Here is a 19,875-nt window from a genome sequence, read left to right on the forward strand (position 1 = left end):
CTTAAGCCGACCGCTTATCTGCGCAAAATCCCCGGTCGCGACGAACTCGCGCGCTTCCCCGGCGTCGCGGGTTACATTTGGCGCCCAACGTGGTTTTTGGCACGACATTTACGGTCATTGGAATAATAATTTTGGGAAATTTATTTGGAAAATTATATAAATTTTTCCAGGTATTCGGAATAATTAGTTTTTGGTGGAAATAATTATTTTTGGCAGTATATAAATTTAGTATTTTTCTGAATAATATTGACAGTCTCTAGTTTATTTTTCATTAGGATTTTTTTTAACGATTTTTACAATTTTGCATAATTTATGAAATAAAATTTTCAGAAAATATATATATCGTGTACAATATATCGCACTTTCAAGCTGTTTTTTCTAGCAAAATCCTCGTCTGCCATTCAAACAGTCATCCTCGTCTTTTCTTAAAAACGATATTGGGCAAATTTTAGGTCGTTCTTCCTATGTTTTTTTTTCTTTCGAGTGTTTTTCAGCAGATTTATTTCTTTTTGGATTTATTTATCTCACTGTATTTCTGGCACATTTTGAAGATTTAAATTACCCGTCATCTATCAGCTACATCACTGTCACCCTGCAATAAATTAGTCGAATATTAGTGGTATTACTGAACTTGTTAAAATGGAGTTTCCATGTACTGAGCATCTGAGCTTGGAGGAAACTGATTATGAACTGCGCATACGGAATCAACTCGGAGAAAATATTGTTGGTTTGGATCTTTTAGGGAAGCAACGGCGTTTGAGAAAGTTATTCAAATCAGATGCGAAGTCAGGACGCAAGTACAGCTCGTCCATTAATATTCGAGACGAACTTAATGTTCTGGAAAAAAATGTGGCGGCGATTGGAAGGGAAGTTAAGCAAAAAGGGTTTGAGTCGAACCATAAATCAAAGTTATTGCATTATTTGTATAGAACAGAAAGATGTACGGTTAACGATGAAGGGGAACAGCTGCTGAAAGATGGAGTGCTGCGTTGTTTAGGTAAAATGATTAAAGAATATGACGCAGATAAATTATCAGATGAAGCGAAAAATGATTGTACGAACGTCAATGCGAAGATAGATGCGGAGTGTCCAGTAGATTTCGTTCCGCAAGAGACGGAAACAGAACAGCAAGAAATCAATGTGCTACAGGAAATAGCACAACTGCGTGGAAAGGTAGAATATTTGGAGAGAACACTTAGCGATCTTATGTCGAGACTAGCAATCAAGGAGACGACTAACCAAATTAGTATACCTATACATAATGTTGAGGGAAACACATCTAATGAAAATGTAGAAAGCGATTCAGAAGATAACGAGTTAGATTCGGGTCAAAATAGATTTTCTCAACAACAAAATGAAAGTAGGAGAAATGCAAACGGGGATGATTCAGAATTATCAGTAAATTTACAACCTTCCAGCATAAATAGCTCTAGGCAACGAAGGAGGAAAGAACGACACAGTGGTGAGCTAGATAGGAGAGATTACATAAGTGAGCGAATCGGAAAATGGCGAATGAAGTTCACAGGCCAACCTAGAACTCTAAGCGTTGAGAATTTCTTATATAAATTGGAGAAGATAGCTTATAGAGAAGACGTTTCTGCTAAGGATATTCTGAAAAGAATTCATGTACTGTTGGATGGATCAGCGCTAGAATGGTTCTTCACGTACGTAGACGAGTTGAATGATTGGGATTCGTTTGAACGTCGGATTAGGAATCGTTTCGGTAACCCTAATTACGATCAAGCAATCCGTCAGAATATATTCGACCGAAAGCAGCGTCGAGATGAAACATTCGTTGCATTTGTGGAGGGAATTGAACAGCTCAATAAAATGCTGTCAAAACCACTTTCAAAGCGACGAAAATTCGAAATTATTTTCGATAATATGAGACAACATTATCGTTCAAGGATCTCTATTATTGATGTGAATGATCTGGACCATTTGATGGACCTGAATTATCGAATCGATGCAACTGATTCTGCCCTCCAAAAGGCATGGGAAAGTTCCACTCTAAAACCAATCCATTGCATTGAGACGATGGAAAGCAGAAATGAAGAAGCCAATTGGATAGTAGATAGAAGAAGAACGAGAAATTCTAGTACCACAAAGACCTGTTGGAATTGTCAACAACAGGGGCATTGTTGGAGGAACTGTAATGAACGGAAATTAATTTTCTGTTATGGTTGCGGAAATATGGGCAGAACGACACGAAGCTGTGAACGTTGTACTGTTCATAATAGAAATGAGAGAAAAATGGACAATAATGTGTTGACACAAGGCAGAAGACGTGATAGATAGGCATCCTTCTTTGTTCGCCTCTCCATAATCCTTCTTCCTATGTGTATATTCGTGTGTATATGTTTGTTGTTCAAGCTATGTACCTTTCATGAAGGAACTAATAACAAAAAACACACCTATGTGGAAAGACCTACGTCGAATCCCATCGATTGAGGAATCGTTGATTCTTTGGAAGATTGCTTGAAGTCTGAGTTGAGAGCTCACAATGATCCGGGAAAAGTAGCAAAGTTCACGAAGAAAATGAACGAGTCGGAGCTATGACCTGTGCAAAGTAGCGGTCATGGTACCGTGAAGCGTAAAGCGAGCACTGATGATGACTTTCGAAACAATCAGTAGTGGACTTTGTGAAGAAACGAAGAGTAGAGCGCCTCAGCACTAGAGAGCAGTCTGAAGAAGAAGAGACTTGATAATCCTCTCGATTGGTTGATTCCGTAGAATCAAGTTTTTTTGAAAGCTATGTATCCGAAGTGACGACTAACGGGAATCCCAACGAAAAGACCAGACAAGAGTTCCACCTTCGGAACCGAGTCAAGTGGAAGACGCGACTCGGGTTGTAAATACTTGTATAAATTAGTAGTAGATTAGTTTATTAGTTTTTCCTAGTTCCCTAACCCTTATTTTCTAGTATTAGTCTTATATCTAGTTAGGTTAGTTAGTTAATTTATTTAAAAATATAGTCACTCACGTTTTTTCTTTGTTTATAGTCTATTTTGTTTTGCTTTTGTTTTTTTTTTTTCATAGTGTTATTTATTCCAGTAGTCCATTATTTTGTCCTTTTTTTCGAAGAAATTCCGATATGTTTATATTTTTCGTTACTTCAGTTCCTAGAATAAGATAAAAAAAATTAATATATATTTAAATCTTATTGTTTACTTGTAATAATTATCGTTGTGGTTCTTGTTATCATTGTCGTCGCTGTATACTCCAGCTCGTATTCTGATTCCCGTCCAGGTTTTTTCTAGAGTATCATCAGTGTCCCATCCTTTAAAATAGTCCAGTCCCGGAAACGATGTTGTCAGGTTCCATTTGGATCCTTTTCCCGTCCGTGGTTTCCTCGTATTTCACCTGCGTCCAGATCCAATGATTCCCATGTTTTGGTCTGTGTTTCCAACTATTGTTCTCAGCTGCTGCCATCCTTTCCCGTCTTCCATTTGTTTTCTTGATTGCTTCAATTCCGGTCCTGTTTTCTCCTGTTGTGTGTTCCCAAGAATGGTCCTGTCGTGTTCCAGAATCCTCTGTCCTCATAATCCTCGTCCTTCGTCGGTCGTTGTCTTGATCGGTTTCCCCAGCAACATGTCCATCCAATCGGTGATGCTGCTCCCCTTGTCGAACCTAATCTGGGGAAGAAAGAGAAGAAAAAAGCTTTACATCTAATAATTGGAACGACTTACCATTTACACTTTCCTTTTTCCGTCCATATCGTTCCACAAAGTTTTTTTTCCCCTTATACACGGAATCGTCCGTGTAAGAATTAAAATAAAAATTAAATTACACTGCCCTGACAAACCTTCGCACCGGTTTGTTTACTTCTCAAACACTGTTTGGTTGGCAATAGCGTGAGTGAATGGTGTGAGTGTATTGGGGAGAATGAGTGTACATCGCTTGTAAGCGAGGGGTGCGTGAATGTTTGATTGGTTGAATATTTAGTTTTGTTTTGTAATTTTGTTAGGAAAAAGGTCATCTAATCGTTGGTAGCATGCCAACGATTGAGAATGACGAACTTTAAGATCTTTCTTCTGATGGGAGCAGGAAATCTTTGGATCCTTCCAGAGTAGTTTCCATATCCGAAGAAATTTCGGGCAAATTTAAGATGGATATTGTTTTCATTCCTTTTTACTTGGATAAAGTTCTGAGGTCGGAATGAACAATATTCATCGAGTTATTTTTTCGACGTAGGTCGATAGTACGTTCTTTTTTACAACTCCAGAAATACTTCTATTTATGAGAAGTGGAGGATGTAAAGATTTTAGTTATAGTTTTGAGTAATTTCGAGTATATTTTTTCTTCATTTTGTGTAAATAGGATTGTCAACTAAATAGTAGCTCTGGAAGGTCAGATCGATTGATGTTTTTTTTTCTCGAGTTTTTTCTTGTCTCTCAGTTCAGTAGTTTTCGGTTAGTTAGTTCTCTATAATACCAGTAATTTTTGATGGGCGTTTAGAGTTAACCTTTGTAGGGTTTCACATGACATTTCGCTGGAGACCGGAGCTGCAAAGCGTTGATGGTCAGTTACAGACAGATCAATTGATCTGATACTGGAAATAGAGGATGAGTCAATTCAGTTTGACGATGACCACATATGACCCCGAAAATGTTACTAAACAATTCTGCGAAGGGAGACTCTATTTTCGCCTTCGAAAATTTGATTGGTGCAGGCCAATCAAATTTTCGAAAATTAAGCAGGGAATGATGTAGCACGGTACTGATTTCGACTTTTGGAAGCCCCTCGTTTCGTTATTTTGAATTTCAGATCCAACACAATCTCTCCTGTGTGGATCTGGGATTCTCTCTTCTTTCTATGTATTGGATGTTTGGCAACGCGAGTGCCGCTCCCGATTTTAGATTTGAGCAACTAGCCAAAATGGGTGCTGGATGTGACTGGGCGGCTGTTTTAGCCAAGACACCCACCTACCAACACTCCGAAAGACTCATGCTTTCCTTTTTTTTTGCTATTTTTTCATTTGGATATTTCCCCCAAATGGCAGAGTCTTTCGGCGGGGTTTTCTTGTTCTTCAAATTTCAAAACCCGGCGAGCGCTTCGACTTGAACTCTGCTCGGGAGGTTAAAGGGTATCGCCCGCGAATGCTTGAATGCGCGACCAATGAAAGCGCAGGGGAATTTCGGTATGAATACAAAATAGTTAACATCGTTAACTATTACGTAATTCCGGTTCCAATGAATGTCTCGCTGATCTGAGGATCTTGAGATATGCTTGCCATTCCGACTTCGAAAGTGAAAAAGGCAGGAGCGGATTAGTTTGTTCTGGTGTCGCGAGTTGAAATCCGAAGGTAGATTTTGGTGAAAGGCTACATGTGCTAGTCAGTATGATAAAGTTTCATTTTGTGATTTTTTTTATTTTCATATTTAGAATAGTGATTAAATTTAGTCCAGTAGTTGTTTTCCGTGAATTTAACTCTCCGCTTGTGTCCCCATTGAGCGGAACTGAAGGTAAGCTTCGGCATGTGACATGTGGCTAGCATTAATTTTAATTGTGGCCTGTGTGTGGTGTTCTTTTGACTGTCGTGTGTAGGAAAAAGCCGCTTCTGACCCACGATCGGAGATTGGATTTCCGCCACCTTGTCCGTCAATTCTAGTGGCCGCGCGGAGCGCAAACCATCACTCGCGCATCCAGGGAAGGCGCATCACGACACATCTACGAGTCGAACGCGCACTCAACGCCTACGGACTTACCATTCATCGCCTGGCGTGGAACGGCGATAAGGTAGATTCTCCACGTAAAACCTAGGTAGTGTGAGTAGAAAACTATTTTTACCCTAAAATAACATGCGCATGTAGGGTTAAAAGAACCAAAGAATAAAACCACACACAACTAACAACGCCACACAACAATGCCACATGCAATCGAAGCGTAGAGATTTACCGACGGCGCGCTTATGCTGATCGCTATTAATAAAGGGTTACACAAGATGCGAAATTAGGCTTTGTAGAATAATCGCTGGACTTGAATCAATGGGTCCGATGTTCGAATCCCGTAATAGTTAAATAAAATTGTTCATGTAGTTATTATTTTTCGTTAATTGGAAGTTTCGAAGTAAATGTTGTAAATATAATTAAAACTTGTGGGATAATATGTTGAGTTAGCTGAATGAATGTTGTGTGATAACCAATAATTAGATGTAGACGGAAGTTTTGTGCATTTACTGGCTAGCGGTGTAGCCTAAAAACCCGAATAAATTTCAGATAGGTCACGAGCCCAGGGTTGGGGCTCCTCTTCTGTTGTGGACAACTTTTCAACCCCCGCACCTCGTCCTCTGAAACTTCAAGGTGGGTGGGTTTGGCATCATTGCGTAGATCCAATGATGAGAATTTTGGCATAAACGGTGTTCATTGGAAACAACCGTATTGCCTCTGTTGCCTGAATTGTGGAACGCGGACAAACGGTGTCGCGGGTCCTTCTTAGCGCAGAAGAGTCGCGGAAATAACCGGGTTTGTGAGAAAAAGGACAAACCCGCCCTCAGTGGGTGTCTCATTGCCGGGCAAGGATAAAACACGGCGGTCGGTCTCCCTCGCGGGAGTGGCGCTTAAGCCGACCGCTTATCTGCGCAAAATCCCCGGTCGCGACGAACTCGCGCGCTTCCCCGGCGTCGCGGGTTACAAACTGATCAAGTATTCGCACCGTCGACAGTCGGAAACGAATGTGTTTGGATGCAAAACAGTGTTGACTATGGCTTCGTCGATCAGGGTCTCAAACTTCATATCCTCATCGTGCACGGTATTATTCTGGTCAATCAATTTCTTCAGAATCGAAAGTATGCATTCTTTTACAACCGACAACGGGCTGTCAGTTTCCATCACTTGAGAATGGAATCAGCCGATACTTCGTTCCAAGTCTCGGCTACTCAAAACATAGCATCCCTAATGTTGATTCGCTTTACAATATCATCGAACTCTCAATTGCATCCGCGAAGCTCACGTGGGATTTTCTTTTAAATTTTTGCTTCATTGCAAGACAGTGAACCATCCACTGACTTCGGTTAGTGCAGAAGCAAATCAAAATTCAAATTCGAACAACTTCTTATCATCAGCTGCACAAACGAATTTGTACCATTCTATAGCATTCTATAGCATTGTCCCCCGCGATTATCACAGAGACACTGTACATACAATCCAATAATTATATACTTCAAAATATCTTCACTTATTATTTTTCATTATTTTATTTCAAATTAATTAATTTATTTGTTTATTGTATTTAGTCGTATCGGTTTACTTTAAGTTTCCGATTTTGATAACCAATTATAGAATACAAGGGCTACACTGCGATGCCTCGCAATGGCGGCCAAAATGGCATCCCAAGACCGTGAGTTTAGAATAATTTTCCTGAATCGGCATTTTTCAAGGCTTGGGACGCAGCAAAACAGCAAAAGTTTGAAGTCTCTATAATCAATCAGTATTCACTGACGATCAATTAAGAATCGGCAGCCATCCAGCCAGCAACAAGACGGCTGCTTGGGATTACTAACCCAAGCCCGGAACAACGGAAGTCCTACATCAATTTGCGAATAAATCCCAGATACTCCCAGATGTTTTCGATAGTTAAAAAAGAATGCGTGATGAGACCTGATATCGGTTCCGAAAAAAAAATCTCTTTCGAAAAATGTCGAGATGATTGGATTTCTCTTGACATACGTATTGTTTCCGAAGGGTACACATTCGAAGACAATTTAACACGTTGAGTACTACGGTTTTATAGCGAATCTATGGAAACTTTTCAAACGTATTTTTTATCGTAGTGGAAGGTATTTTTGTTCGAAAAGCTTATGCTTATAAGCTTATATGCTTATATTAGTTATATTTATTATCATATATTATACTGTCAATCACCGGTGACTGACGCAGTCTGAGTGAAAACTCGGTGTCAGTCACCGGTGACTGACTTGGCAGTCAACGTGTTGAACGCAAATTGAAGGAAGTTTTAAAAAATGTTTTTTATTCGTTATTTTACTGTCAGAATATACATCCTCCCTCATATGATATTAGGCTGTCAAAAATGTCCTGCGATATTTCCGCGAGGTGTCGTTGTAAGCGCGTAGTTTTAGTTGTATTCATTGTATCGAGTCATACTATAGCTTGTTGGAAAGATATTTTTGCGCGCTTGACAGTGTTTTGTTTGGTAAAGTCGTTCGTGAGTTATAGTGTCGCAAATATGGAGCAAAATAAAGAGAAAATCCGACATATTTTACAGTACTACTATGACAAAGGCAAAAATGCATCTCAAGCTGCCAATAAATTTGTGCAGTTTATGGACCCGATACAGTTTCCATTTCCACCGCACAACGATGGTTTCAACGTTTTCGTTCTGGTGTAGAGGTCGTCGAAGATGCGCCACGCTCCGGAAGGCCTGTCGTCGAAAATTGCGACAAAATCGCTGAATTAGCCGAGAAAGACCGGCATAGTAGCAGCCGTAGCATCGGCCAAGAGCTGGGGATAAGTCATCAAACCGTTATTAACCATTTGAAGAAGCTTGGATTCACAAAGAAGCTCGATGTATGGGTGCCACACACGTTGACGCAAAAAAACATCTTTGACCGTATCGACGCATGTGAACCGCTGCTCAATCGCAACAAAATCGACCCGTTTCTGAAGCGGATGGTGACTGGCGATGAAAAGTGGGTCACTTACGACAACGTGAAGCGCAAACGGTCGTGGTCGAAGCCCGCTGAAGCGGCTCTGACGGTGGCCAAGCCCTCATTAACGGCCAGGAAGGTTCTGCTGTGTGTTTGGTGGGATTGTCAAGGAATAATCTATTATGAGCTGCTTCCCTATGGCCAAACGCTCAATTCGGACCTGTACTGCCAAGAACTGGACCGCTTGAAGGTAGCACTCATGAAGAAGAGGCCATCTTTGATAAACAGAGGCCGCATTGTCTTCCATCAGGACAACGCCAGGCCACACACTTCTTTGGTGACGCGCCAGAAGCTCCGGGAGCTCGGATGGGAGGTTCTTTTGCATCCGCCGTATAGTCCGGACCTTGCACCTAGTGACTACCACCTGTTTTTGTCCATGGCGAACGAGCTAGGTAGTCAGAAGTTAGCCACAAAAGAGGCCTGTGAAAATTGGCTATCCGAGTTTTTTGCCAATAAGGAAGCGAACTTCTATAACAGGGGTATTATGAAGATGACATCTCGTTGGGAACAAATCATCGAACAAAACGGAGCATATTTGACTTAAAACAGATGATTGTAACTAATTTTATGAACAAATGAAAATTTTAAAAAAATACCGCAGGACTTTTTTGACAGCCTAATATAATGGATAGATTTTTTTTTAACTATTTTAGATATTTTGGATAGAACTTTTTTACTATTTTAGTTGCATTGTTACTGTGGAAAAAATATTGCTTTTGGAATAATCGCGAAGAAGGGCTTTTCCATGGTTAGCATGGCGTTATTGCTCACTTTGAATCGTGAAACGTTCTTTATCTACAGCCTTCCTCATATACCAATATTGAATACCCCAAATGATAGTATTGTGCGAACAATCGTCACTTCAGTTAAGCGCTAATAGTGCCGAGATAAAACTAACTTTCAATTAACGAGACTCGGAGAAGATGCATCGACTCTCATCGTTAGCCGTTCGTAACACGGTATACGCGTATTCATAATGATACTCATCGCACCACGTCTGGTACGAAGCGATCATGTAACACACAAGATAACCAATTTACCTTCTCAATTACATCTAGGCACATGGGGTATGGCATAGTGAGCGAGAATGCAGCGTAAGATGGCACAAAATGGCCAAAATACTTGTATCAAATCACCCCACATCCGATAACGATTCCCATGCTTCGAATGATGTTTCGAATGATACACGTCCATTGTAAGTTCGAGGGGCTCACACTGAACCATAGTGAACATTCCTCAAACATATGAATGCTAGCGCAATACATTGCGCGCAATTTTCCAGCGTGCGTTCCAAAAACGATCGCAGTGTTTGCGTTTGAGATTCCTCTGCTTGTTGGATGTTTGAAATCGCCACAATTAAACCGAACCATGTTCACGTCGCACCAGCAGATGCAAATATATATATTGTTGCGTTGCATTGCATTGCAGATCCACCCAATGAAGTCCAACCATCCAATGGCAGTCGAGTGTGAGAAATTTAACGAAGTAGTGATGAAGGGTGTGTTCTCTCCCCCATTCGCTGATTATATTGAGTATAGTATGAGTTTAGATTTGGCTCTAAGTTAAAAGTAAGTATTACTTCACTTGCAGTCATTCACACGCGAGATGGTATTTTGCAGATGTTATTTTGAAATTTTGCATTACACACGCACCCGGAGGCCGTTAGTGTTCATCGACGAGGGGAGGTTGGCGCACGTGTTTAACGTGTATCGCAACAACAAATTTCCAAGCAATTTGCTTCGCAATTAACATTTTTTTTAATCAACAGCCGTTGCGTTTATTGGCTCCAATGGAGACTGTATGGATGCTGTAAAAAGTAAACTTTGTAAACTTTTTATGATCCTTTTTTCTTATAATATGAAGACTAGTTGAAAACCGCTATTAAAGAATTTTAATTAAAATCAATTAATTTACTTTACTGAGAGTGAATAAAAATGGAAGCCTGAAAGCTATTTCAGATAAACATGTAAGGTTTACTCTCAAAAACACAGAAAATGAAAAAAGAACTTAGAAGTATTAAAATCAAATTATGTTAAATTACTTTTGTGTCATATGTAACTCTTTGGTTGTCGGAGATAACCTTGTGGTCACCTTTGACATGAGAAACTGTTTCCTCTATAACAGTATTTTCCGGCGTTATAATTTAGACAATATAATTAACTAAATAATGCTTCGCTAGTTTTTTATACACTGGTGGAAATATATATATAACGCCATTCCTGTTATAGTGCTTTTTTGCAAAGTTCTCGATCAAAGATATTTTGTTATTGTATTTTTAGAATCTTAGAACGATTACCTATCATTTGGTTCCGGTTGAGCAATTGAATTAAAGGGCTATGGATAAAGTGTTGGTTTATTTCGTTATTTTGAGGATGAAATAAATATAACACCACTTTGAAAATAAGTATTTATTCACTTTATTTCCAGTCTAAAATCGAAACAAATGTAATTAGTAGTGTGATGCTTCGCCTTTCTTCACAATAACCTCTTGCAGCCTCCTTGGCGTAGACTGAATGAGGGACTTTACCGTGTTCGGAGTAATTTTAGCCCACTCGTTAATGATAGTTTTTTTCAGCTGTCCAGCAGTTTCAAATTTCTTGCCCTGTGCAAATATATTTGCTGACAAAATTCCCCAAGCATTCTCAATGGGATTTAAGTCCGGACTACACGGTGGCCAATCAAGAACAGGAATGTTATGGGCCGTTAGAAAGTTTTTGGTGTTACTTGCTGCATGACATGAAGCGTTATCTTGCTGAAAAATAGCATTTTCGTCAATAACGTCGTCCATAAAAGGAATCGAAACCTCCTCCAGCAGTTCGCAGTACTTCTCGGAATTCATTCTTGTTGATATGAAGCAGATTGGAGTTTTCCCAGCGTCACTGATGCCATTACGGTTCCTCCTCCGAAGTTGCGAGATTCTCTTGTTGGTTTTTTCTTCCGTTTATCTTGCCAACAGTCAGCAGAACCGTCAGGACCGTCCAAATTAAACTTTTTCTCATCACTGAAAACCACTCAAGACCACTCTTCATCCCAGAATTGGAATTTATCGGCGAAATTCAGTCGTGCCTTCTTATGCCGAGGAAGTAGTCGCGGTACAGGTACGGATTTCCTGTACGAAAGGTTCGCGTCGGAGCTTAGAACTTGACGGATACGACGACTGGTTACTGGAATATTCATTTCAACTTTTATTTTTGCTGATGAAAGTTTAGACTCAACAGCGAGGCGCTTGATATGTCGTTTGTCCCTATCTGTTAAGCGGGGACGTCGTCCGGGACGCTTCTTTGTGGCTTACAGAGCACCCAACCGGATATAGTTTGTCACGGCATCTCTGCTCCTTCCAATTCTACGCGATATCTCGCAGAGAGAAAATCCTTCCTCCTTCAAAACATCGATTTTACCACGCTCCTTCTCCGTTAAAATCGTTCCCTTCGGCATGGTCCTTGAAAATTTGAAATATATGTTACTTCAAATGTGCCTATGCTTTTTTTCAATTTGCTAACAACCTTTAATTGACTTGACTCCCAGTTATTTTCGAATTACACTAACGTTAAGCGTAGTTAAACGAGCTAAGCTAAATAAACGACATGGTGACGTTATAAATATTTCCATCTCAAAATACACAAAACAAGTGCTCTTTGCTCACACACACAGTTAAAGCTCAAAAGGTTTCCATTATTTGGCTGTGTATACTAGTGTGCGTACAATAATAAACCTACGGAATTGACAGTTACACTGATGCAAAAGCTAACATCTGAAATGATTGTGGCGTAAAATACTTTTTTTTAAATGAATTCTACGTAATAAATAATCATAATAATCATCTGTACAGCTTGATTCATTTCACTAGTATTCAACCGGAAAATTTAGTCCATTATGATAACAAAAAGGAAATAATTTCTTCATACCTTGAACGAATTAAATTGTAAATCAACAATTGGTGCGATTGTTCGTAACACAAAATTCGAAACTATTTATTTATTTATTTTGGAGGAGGGGAAATCCCATTTTAGTGTGCTTGAAGCTTTTTTTTCTAAAATGGGCATAAAACCTACTCATCTTTCACGTCAACACAGTCCAAAATACAGTTCAAAGGCACAATCTTAATCCTAACAAAAATACGACTTATTTTAACTTAAAACTAGGCTAGTATGTCCAAGCACTCCACGGAACCTACTCTTATTGACGTGACGAGACAAGTGATATTCACAAACATGAAAACAACGGTTGAACACACGACATATACTACTAAAAGGCTCATCATAGCCATCATTGGTACGAAATGTACGAATTCGGAGGAAGTCATGGGTTCTCAGAGTACGACGAGGAATATTCACGATGAATTCATTTAGCACAGCAGCGTAGTCTATTTGAGACTGAACAACACCCAAAGTTAATTTTTAGCTCAAGTTATGGCATCCCAATTTATTACATTAAATGAGCTGAAAATTAACAGATAATGTTCTACTTCCCAATACATGTATATCATTAGTATAATATATATGATAAAGCCAATATGAACGAGCGAAACAGGAGACACATTTAAATGGAAGCATATGAAAGCTTTTCGTATAGTTTGCCAAATACACGGCCCAGACAGAGAAATATATATTCTCGTTCATGTTCTTCTTTATCCTCTTACACTTACACTAAACACTTTCCAACTTCATTTTATGATGAGGTGTAATATTATCACGCTTCAATATAACAGCGCTGGCAGCTATATGGATAGCGTGGTCGTGTGAAATAGCTTTGCATTCCAGCTGGCCTTAGTTCGATCCTCATTGACGTCGTATGGACTTTTTTTTTTGGCGCAATCCCAAATGAAATGAGAAGAGAAAACAGAAAGAGATGTCTGCTCGCATGCATACAAACCATTTTTATCCTTTCAAATAGCTCATTTTTTGCGCATTTGACTCTCCAGCACACGAAATGACATCATTTTTACCAAAAATGAAATGTTTTCTAAGAAACGCTAGTTTGGGTGAACATCTGAGACGAAAGCAGCCTTCGCTACATTCGGTCTATTTTCTAGAAGCTCTAGATCAGCGGTACTCAACTTTTTTTCCAAAAGGGCCACAAACAAGTGTTAGTAATGATGTCGCGGGCCGCAAAAAAATGAATAAAGAGGCATCCAAGATACGACAGCATTGTTAACATATAACTACGAAATTCTGGCGAGAACAAATATTACAGAAATTTAATAATAAAACTCTTTGATACAAATGTTTGATAGCAAAGATAAGCGACGATAAATGAATGCTTCCACTGAGTGATTATCAAAATAATTCTAAGCATGAACATGTGTTGTTAATTGCTTACTGTCTTGAACACTGAAATTGAAATACGGATCTTCTTGAATGTATAAAACGTTTTTCAGTATCTCTTAGCAAAAGTCCATCTTCGACGCAAAACGAAACATCTACGAAGACGCAGAACGGCAAAAGAAAATCCGAACTGAATTTATTGTGTGGTGACGTCGGATGCGAAAGCAGTAGCATCGAAACAAATTTTCACCTTCAGTTTTCCATCGGAGAACACAACTCTCAACGCTGAACATTACCTTTCGTCTCTTTCAACCCAGAAACAATAATTGATATCACGAAAATTGAATGATCGATTGAAAAAAATCACAAATAAATCATTCACGATTCCTAAGTCATCAAGCGACCGGACGGCAACACGGTTTTCCAAATGGCCGAATTGTTTAGTTTCATTCTTCACACTGTTTTTTTTTTTCAAGGCTAGAAGCGAATGAACTGAGAAAAACCTCTATAATTCAAAACAACATCATTACATCAATAAATCCAAGCACACTCCTGAATTCTCAGAAACTTCCTTCAGTCAAAAATAAATATAAAATAAATTTTAAGAATGCATCGAAATTTCTAAAATAACTCTAGTTGGGAGTTTTAGTGACCCTGGAAAAGAACCGTTACAATTCACGTAACGTACTCAGTATGCATCGCGACATTCTTCTCGTATTACACACAGTGCGGCTCCAAGCGATTATATATTTGTCCCCAACTACCGTTATCTATTTTAAAACGCATTATATCAACAATTTGTACAATCTCCAATGACGTGCGTCATATTTAATATTTCTCCTCTGCTTTGATTCTGCTCTACACTAAAGGGTGTGTCACATCAAATTGCTTCACGGAAAAAACGCTGTAGAAATTCGCCCAGTAGACCGATCCTTTTGAAAATTTTAGAAAGTAAAATAAAAACTATTAAACAACTTTTGGCATTTTCTTTTTATTCATACTTCGAGCCCAAGCCCGTATGCTCGCACTTTCCTCTTTACCCCATCCATAAGGTTCTGTACAACGTCAGATTGTAGTTTTGACGTAGGACTACGTCTTTCATTTCTATACCGGGGTGTAAAATCAAAGTTTCGAAAACGAAAGCGTTACGCCGGAGACCGAGATTTTGAGCGTTAATAGTTCCTAAACAACTAAACGAAATGGTATGATAAACATTTCATTCGAAAGACAAAATGTCTACGCGTTCTATACTTGTTACTTTTTGATCCAAAAACTTGTTTCAATAGTCTTAAAATTGCTTTCAAAACAGGCTATTGAAATCAGGAATCGGTATATAAGCGAGCGCCGCTCGGAAATCCACTCAGTTCTAATTGAACAGCGATTGGAGCATGTTGTCGCTGTTGTGGTGAAGCTCTTCATTTATCATGAAAGCGCGGATGAACGGTGTCACCAAGAGCCTGTTTGTGCACCTTAGGCCAGAAGGGAATCCATAAGGAGGAGAGTGATGCCACAAACGGATCCCCGGGAAGACATCGCTACACACACATACACGCGCGGAATTCTTTCCGTTTGGATGCCATTCAGCATCGAGAAAGTTCCGGAAAGATCTAATCATTTCTGGAAAATAATCTGCCAGTTCCTCTGGGAATTTAAAAATACATTCACGTGAAAGAGTTTATTTGAATGTTTTCTATTCATGTAACACTGTGACCAAATATTTTTCAATCAAGTACTATTAACAGGTGGTTATCGAGTTAGTATTAACCTCTGGTGGGCTTCCAGCATCGAGGAAAATGTGGAAATATCTAATCGTTATTGAAAATAATCTGCCAGTTCCTCTGGGAATTTAAAAATACATTCATGTGAAAAAGTTTATTTGAATGTTTTCTATCCATGTAACACTGTGACCAAATACATTTGGTTTTGTGATTTTCGCAATTAACAGGATAGCTTCTGAAGATTATTCTTCCTCATCAGTGGGATATTTCCGTATCCAATATTGTATGCGCCCGCAATCGATTATTGCTCAGTCGCCGAAAGTTCCGAGCTCAGAGAGTTCATTCCCCTCTAGTTTGCCTTCCAAATTGCCATCGTAAACCACACCTTCTCTCGATTCAATCACACACAAAAAGCATAGTTAAGCGATATTCTGGTGGTGAGACACATTCATTTTTCGTGAGGACATCGACAAGACAACATCGTTGCCTAACGCGCTGGAGGAGGGGACGGCGAAGGATCGACACATACACGCGCAGAATTCTTTCCGTTTGGATGCCATTCAGCATCGAGAAAGTTCCGGAAAGATCTAATCATTGCTGGGAAATAATCAGCCAGTTCCTCTGGGAATTTAAAAATACATTCATGTGAAAGAGTTTATTTGAATGTTTTCTATCCATGTAACACTGTGACCAAATATTTTTCAATCAAGTACTATTAACAGGTGGTCATCGAGTTAGTATTAACCACTGGTGGGCTTCCAGTATCGAGGAAAATGTGGAAATATCTAATCGTTGCTGGAAAATAATCTGCCAGTTCCCCTTGGAATTGAAAATTACATTCAAGCGAAAGCACCCGTGGCCGAGTGGTTAGCGTCTCACATTATCATGCCGGGTGTTCGGGTTAGATTCCCGTTCTGGCCGGAGGATTTTTCGTCAGAGAAATTTCCTTCGACTTGCACTGTGGTCACGCGTATTCTAGAGCTTGCCCCTCGGAATACATTGAAGGCGTGTTATTTGGCTTAAGAAATCTCAACTAAGTATTAATAAATGACGCTAGTTAATGTATTCGTTGAGACGGCAAAAGTTCCACAGAGAACGTTAACGCCATTCAAGAAGAAGAACAAGAAGATTCAAGCGAAAGAGTTTATTTTAATGTTTTCTATCCATAAAATATCCATATAATACATTTGGGTTTGTGATTTGTCAATCAAGTACAGTTAGCAGGTTAGCTTCTGAAGATTATTCTTCAGAACAAGGTTTTTCGTATCCTATATTGGATGCATAAAACCTTGTGCCTCCAACGTAACGCTCTCGTTTTCGAAGTCCCCCAAATATTCATTTATTCATTCATTCAGAATGGATTTAGATTCAACTTCAAACAAATGATCTCTAAATCAACGATAGTCCTACGTCACCCTTGCGGTTATACCATAGATATAACCCACTTCCTGTTTTTTCGAACAGAAATCCATTTTCTCTTGAAGTCCGCCTCCGATTTGACAACTTTTGGGTTCTTCCGGAGGGCCTGCTTCATAATCGCCCAATATTTCTCTATTGGGCGAAGCTCCGGCGCGTTGGGCGGGTTCAGTTCCTTTGGCACGAAGGTGACCCCGTTGGCTTCGTACCACTCCAACACGTCTTTTGAATAGTGGCACGAAGCGAGATCTGGCCAGAAGATGGTTGGGCCCTCGTGCTGCTTCAATAGTGGTAGTAAGCGCTTCTGTAGGCACTCCTTAAGGTAAACCTGCCCGTTTATCGTGCCGGTCATCACGAAGGGGGCGCTCCGCTTTCCGCAAGAGCAGATCGCTTGCCACACCATGTACTTTTTGGCAAACTTGGATAGTTTCTGCTTGCGAATCTCCTCCGGAACGCTGAATTTGTCCTCTGCGGAGAAGAACAACAGGCCCGGCAGCTGACGAAAGTCCGCTTTGACGTAGGTTTCGTCGTCCATTTCCAGGCAATGCGGCTTCGTCAGCATTTCGGTGTACAGCTTCCGGGCTCGCGTCTTCCCCACCATGTTTTGCCTTTCGTCGCGGTTAGGAGCCTTCTGAACATTGTATGTACGCAGGCCCTCCCGCTGCTTGGTCCGCTGGACGAATAAACTTAACAAATTCAGCTTATTGGCGACATCCCAGACCGAACTGCTCGGATCACGTCTAAACTGCTTAACTACGCGCTTGTGATCTTTTTCACTGACGGAGCATCCATTTTTGCCGTTCTTCACCTTCCGGTCGATGGTTAGGTTCTCGAAGTATCGTTTTAGTACTCTGCTGACCGTGGATTGGACGATTACCAGCATCTTACCGATGTCCCGATGTGACAACTCCGGATTCTCGAAATGATTGCGTGAGATTAATTCACGACGCTCTTTTTCGTTCGACGACAGTTTTCCAAATTTACGAAAAATTGACAGTGAAGGATGGCCAACGTGATCTATACACTCTTATCTGATTATAAGCGAAAGCTGAAGATATAATTCCTAAAAATTAAATTTCTTCAGCGTTTTTTCCGTGATGCAATTTGATGTGACACACCCTTTATGTTTGCTTCTTGCATATTCTGAAGATGCATTCTATAGCGAAAAATATTGTGAAACACAGTAACAATATAACAATATTTAGAAAACTTTCACTGATAACCAACAACATGCATCGACAAATCTTGACTGAGACTGACATTCAAGCAGGTATTCATATTTATAGATTTTTGTGATTTTTGTTTTGTTTTCGAAGCAGTTTGAGCTATTGAAACAAATTTTTGGGCCAATAAGTAACCAGCATTACTCATACATCTTCCAACCTCCAAATGCAGTGATTGACATACCACTTTGTTCAACTGACAATGAGGCATCACCAGATGGTATGCAAATTGACGTGGTGACCCCACCGAATAAAATACTGTGCGATATCTGCACAGCTGTCTGATAACTGGAGCGAGACGGCGGAGCTAAGATTGCAATATTTTCTATATCCTCATTATCTGTAGAACGAATGCTGCATTGCATTTCTAGCGACCGATTTACGCCCGTCTGATTAAGTGACATTCAAATATTGTACCTCGCTGATACAAATTCGGGCACGGGAACACTATAGGAAAATGTGTATTCTTCCAATGTTCCTTAATTTAAATCATTTATGAATTATGGAATCATAATTATAGAGTACCAAAAAATTTTAGAGGATTTCCGATTTGATTTTGATGGCTCCAAATCCGTTTAAAGCAAAACAAAAATTATTAACGTTATCACACTATCACTCTGCTGAAAAAGTTCATCATCGACATCACGATATGTCAGATGGTGGTAAACTGGTAATTCGCGATGACAGTGGCATGGTGTCGACGTTTGGTGGCAACTTCAAATTAGGGCCATAATTTGGGTTCCAAACTCGTTAGATTAATCTCTATCATATTAGAATACACGAAGCCGGTTTTTTAATTTTTTAATTTGAATGAAAATTTTCACATCATGTTTCCTTAATTATTGAATCAAGTATTTCTGACTTTCATCCAATCATATGGGCAAGTTCATGAGTCCAATCGCAGAACTGTTCATTGATTGATCTACTAATCGGCCCCGTTGAATTTACCTTCTACTAAAAAACATTCTAGTACTTCAACCAAAACTCATCATTATAATATCAGATTAATTTCAGTCACAATTCTCGTTCCAGATTTTTCAACCACTTGCAAATAACATGTTTCTCCGTAACATGGAATAAATGTTTGATACAGAAAATATGATAGAATAAAAACAAAACTATCCCCTCTTCTCCCCTTAGAGAGGGGGGAGGATTGTCTATTCACCATAGAAACGTTTCGTGCCTCCTAGAATTTTCACATGCCAAATTTGGCTCCATTAGATTGATTAGTTTTCAAGTTATGCAGGAGGAGTATATAATCAGCATAGAAGCATATATATATATATATTTATATATATATATATATATATATATATATATATATATATATATATATATATATATATATATATATATATATATATATATATATATATATATATATATATATATATATATATATATATATATATATATATATATATATATATATATATATATATATATATATATATATATATATATATATATATATATATATATATATATATATATATATATATATATATATATATATATATGTATGTATATATATCTCTATATATATGTCACGGTGTTTCTTACCGAACTCCTCCGAAACGGCTCGACCG

At 39.1% G+C, this 19,875-nt stretch overlaps 1 protein-coding gene and 1 long non-coding RNA gene across 6 annotated transcripts in view; both read left to right on the forward strand.

The window, feature by feature from the left end:
• Positions 1-19,875, forward strand: part of LOC129764698 (sodium- and chloride-dependent neutral and basic amino acid transporter B(0+)) — a 294,398-nt gene that overhangs the window by 107,015 nt on the left and 167,508 nt on the right. The window lies entirely within an intron of this gene.
• LOC129764700 (uncharacterized) lies at positions 4,360-6,250 on the forward strand. The gene is made up of 3 exons (XR_008741199.1): positions 4,360-5,305; positions 5,386-5,465; positions 5,548-6,250. It is a non-coding gene; the product is annotated as an uncharacterized LOC129764700 (long non-coding RNA).

The sequence above is a fragment of the Toxorhynchites rutilus genome, chromosome 2 (assembly GCF_029784135.1).
Source record: "Toxorhynchites rutilus septentrionalis strain SRP chromosome 2, ASM2978413v1, whole genome shotgun sequence".
NCBI lineage: Eukaryota > Metazoa > Arthropoda > Insecta > Diptera > Culicidae > Toxorhynchites > Toxorhynchites rutilus.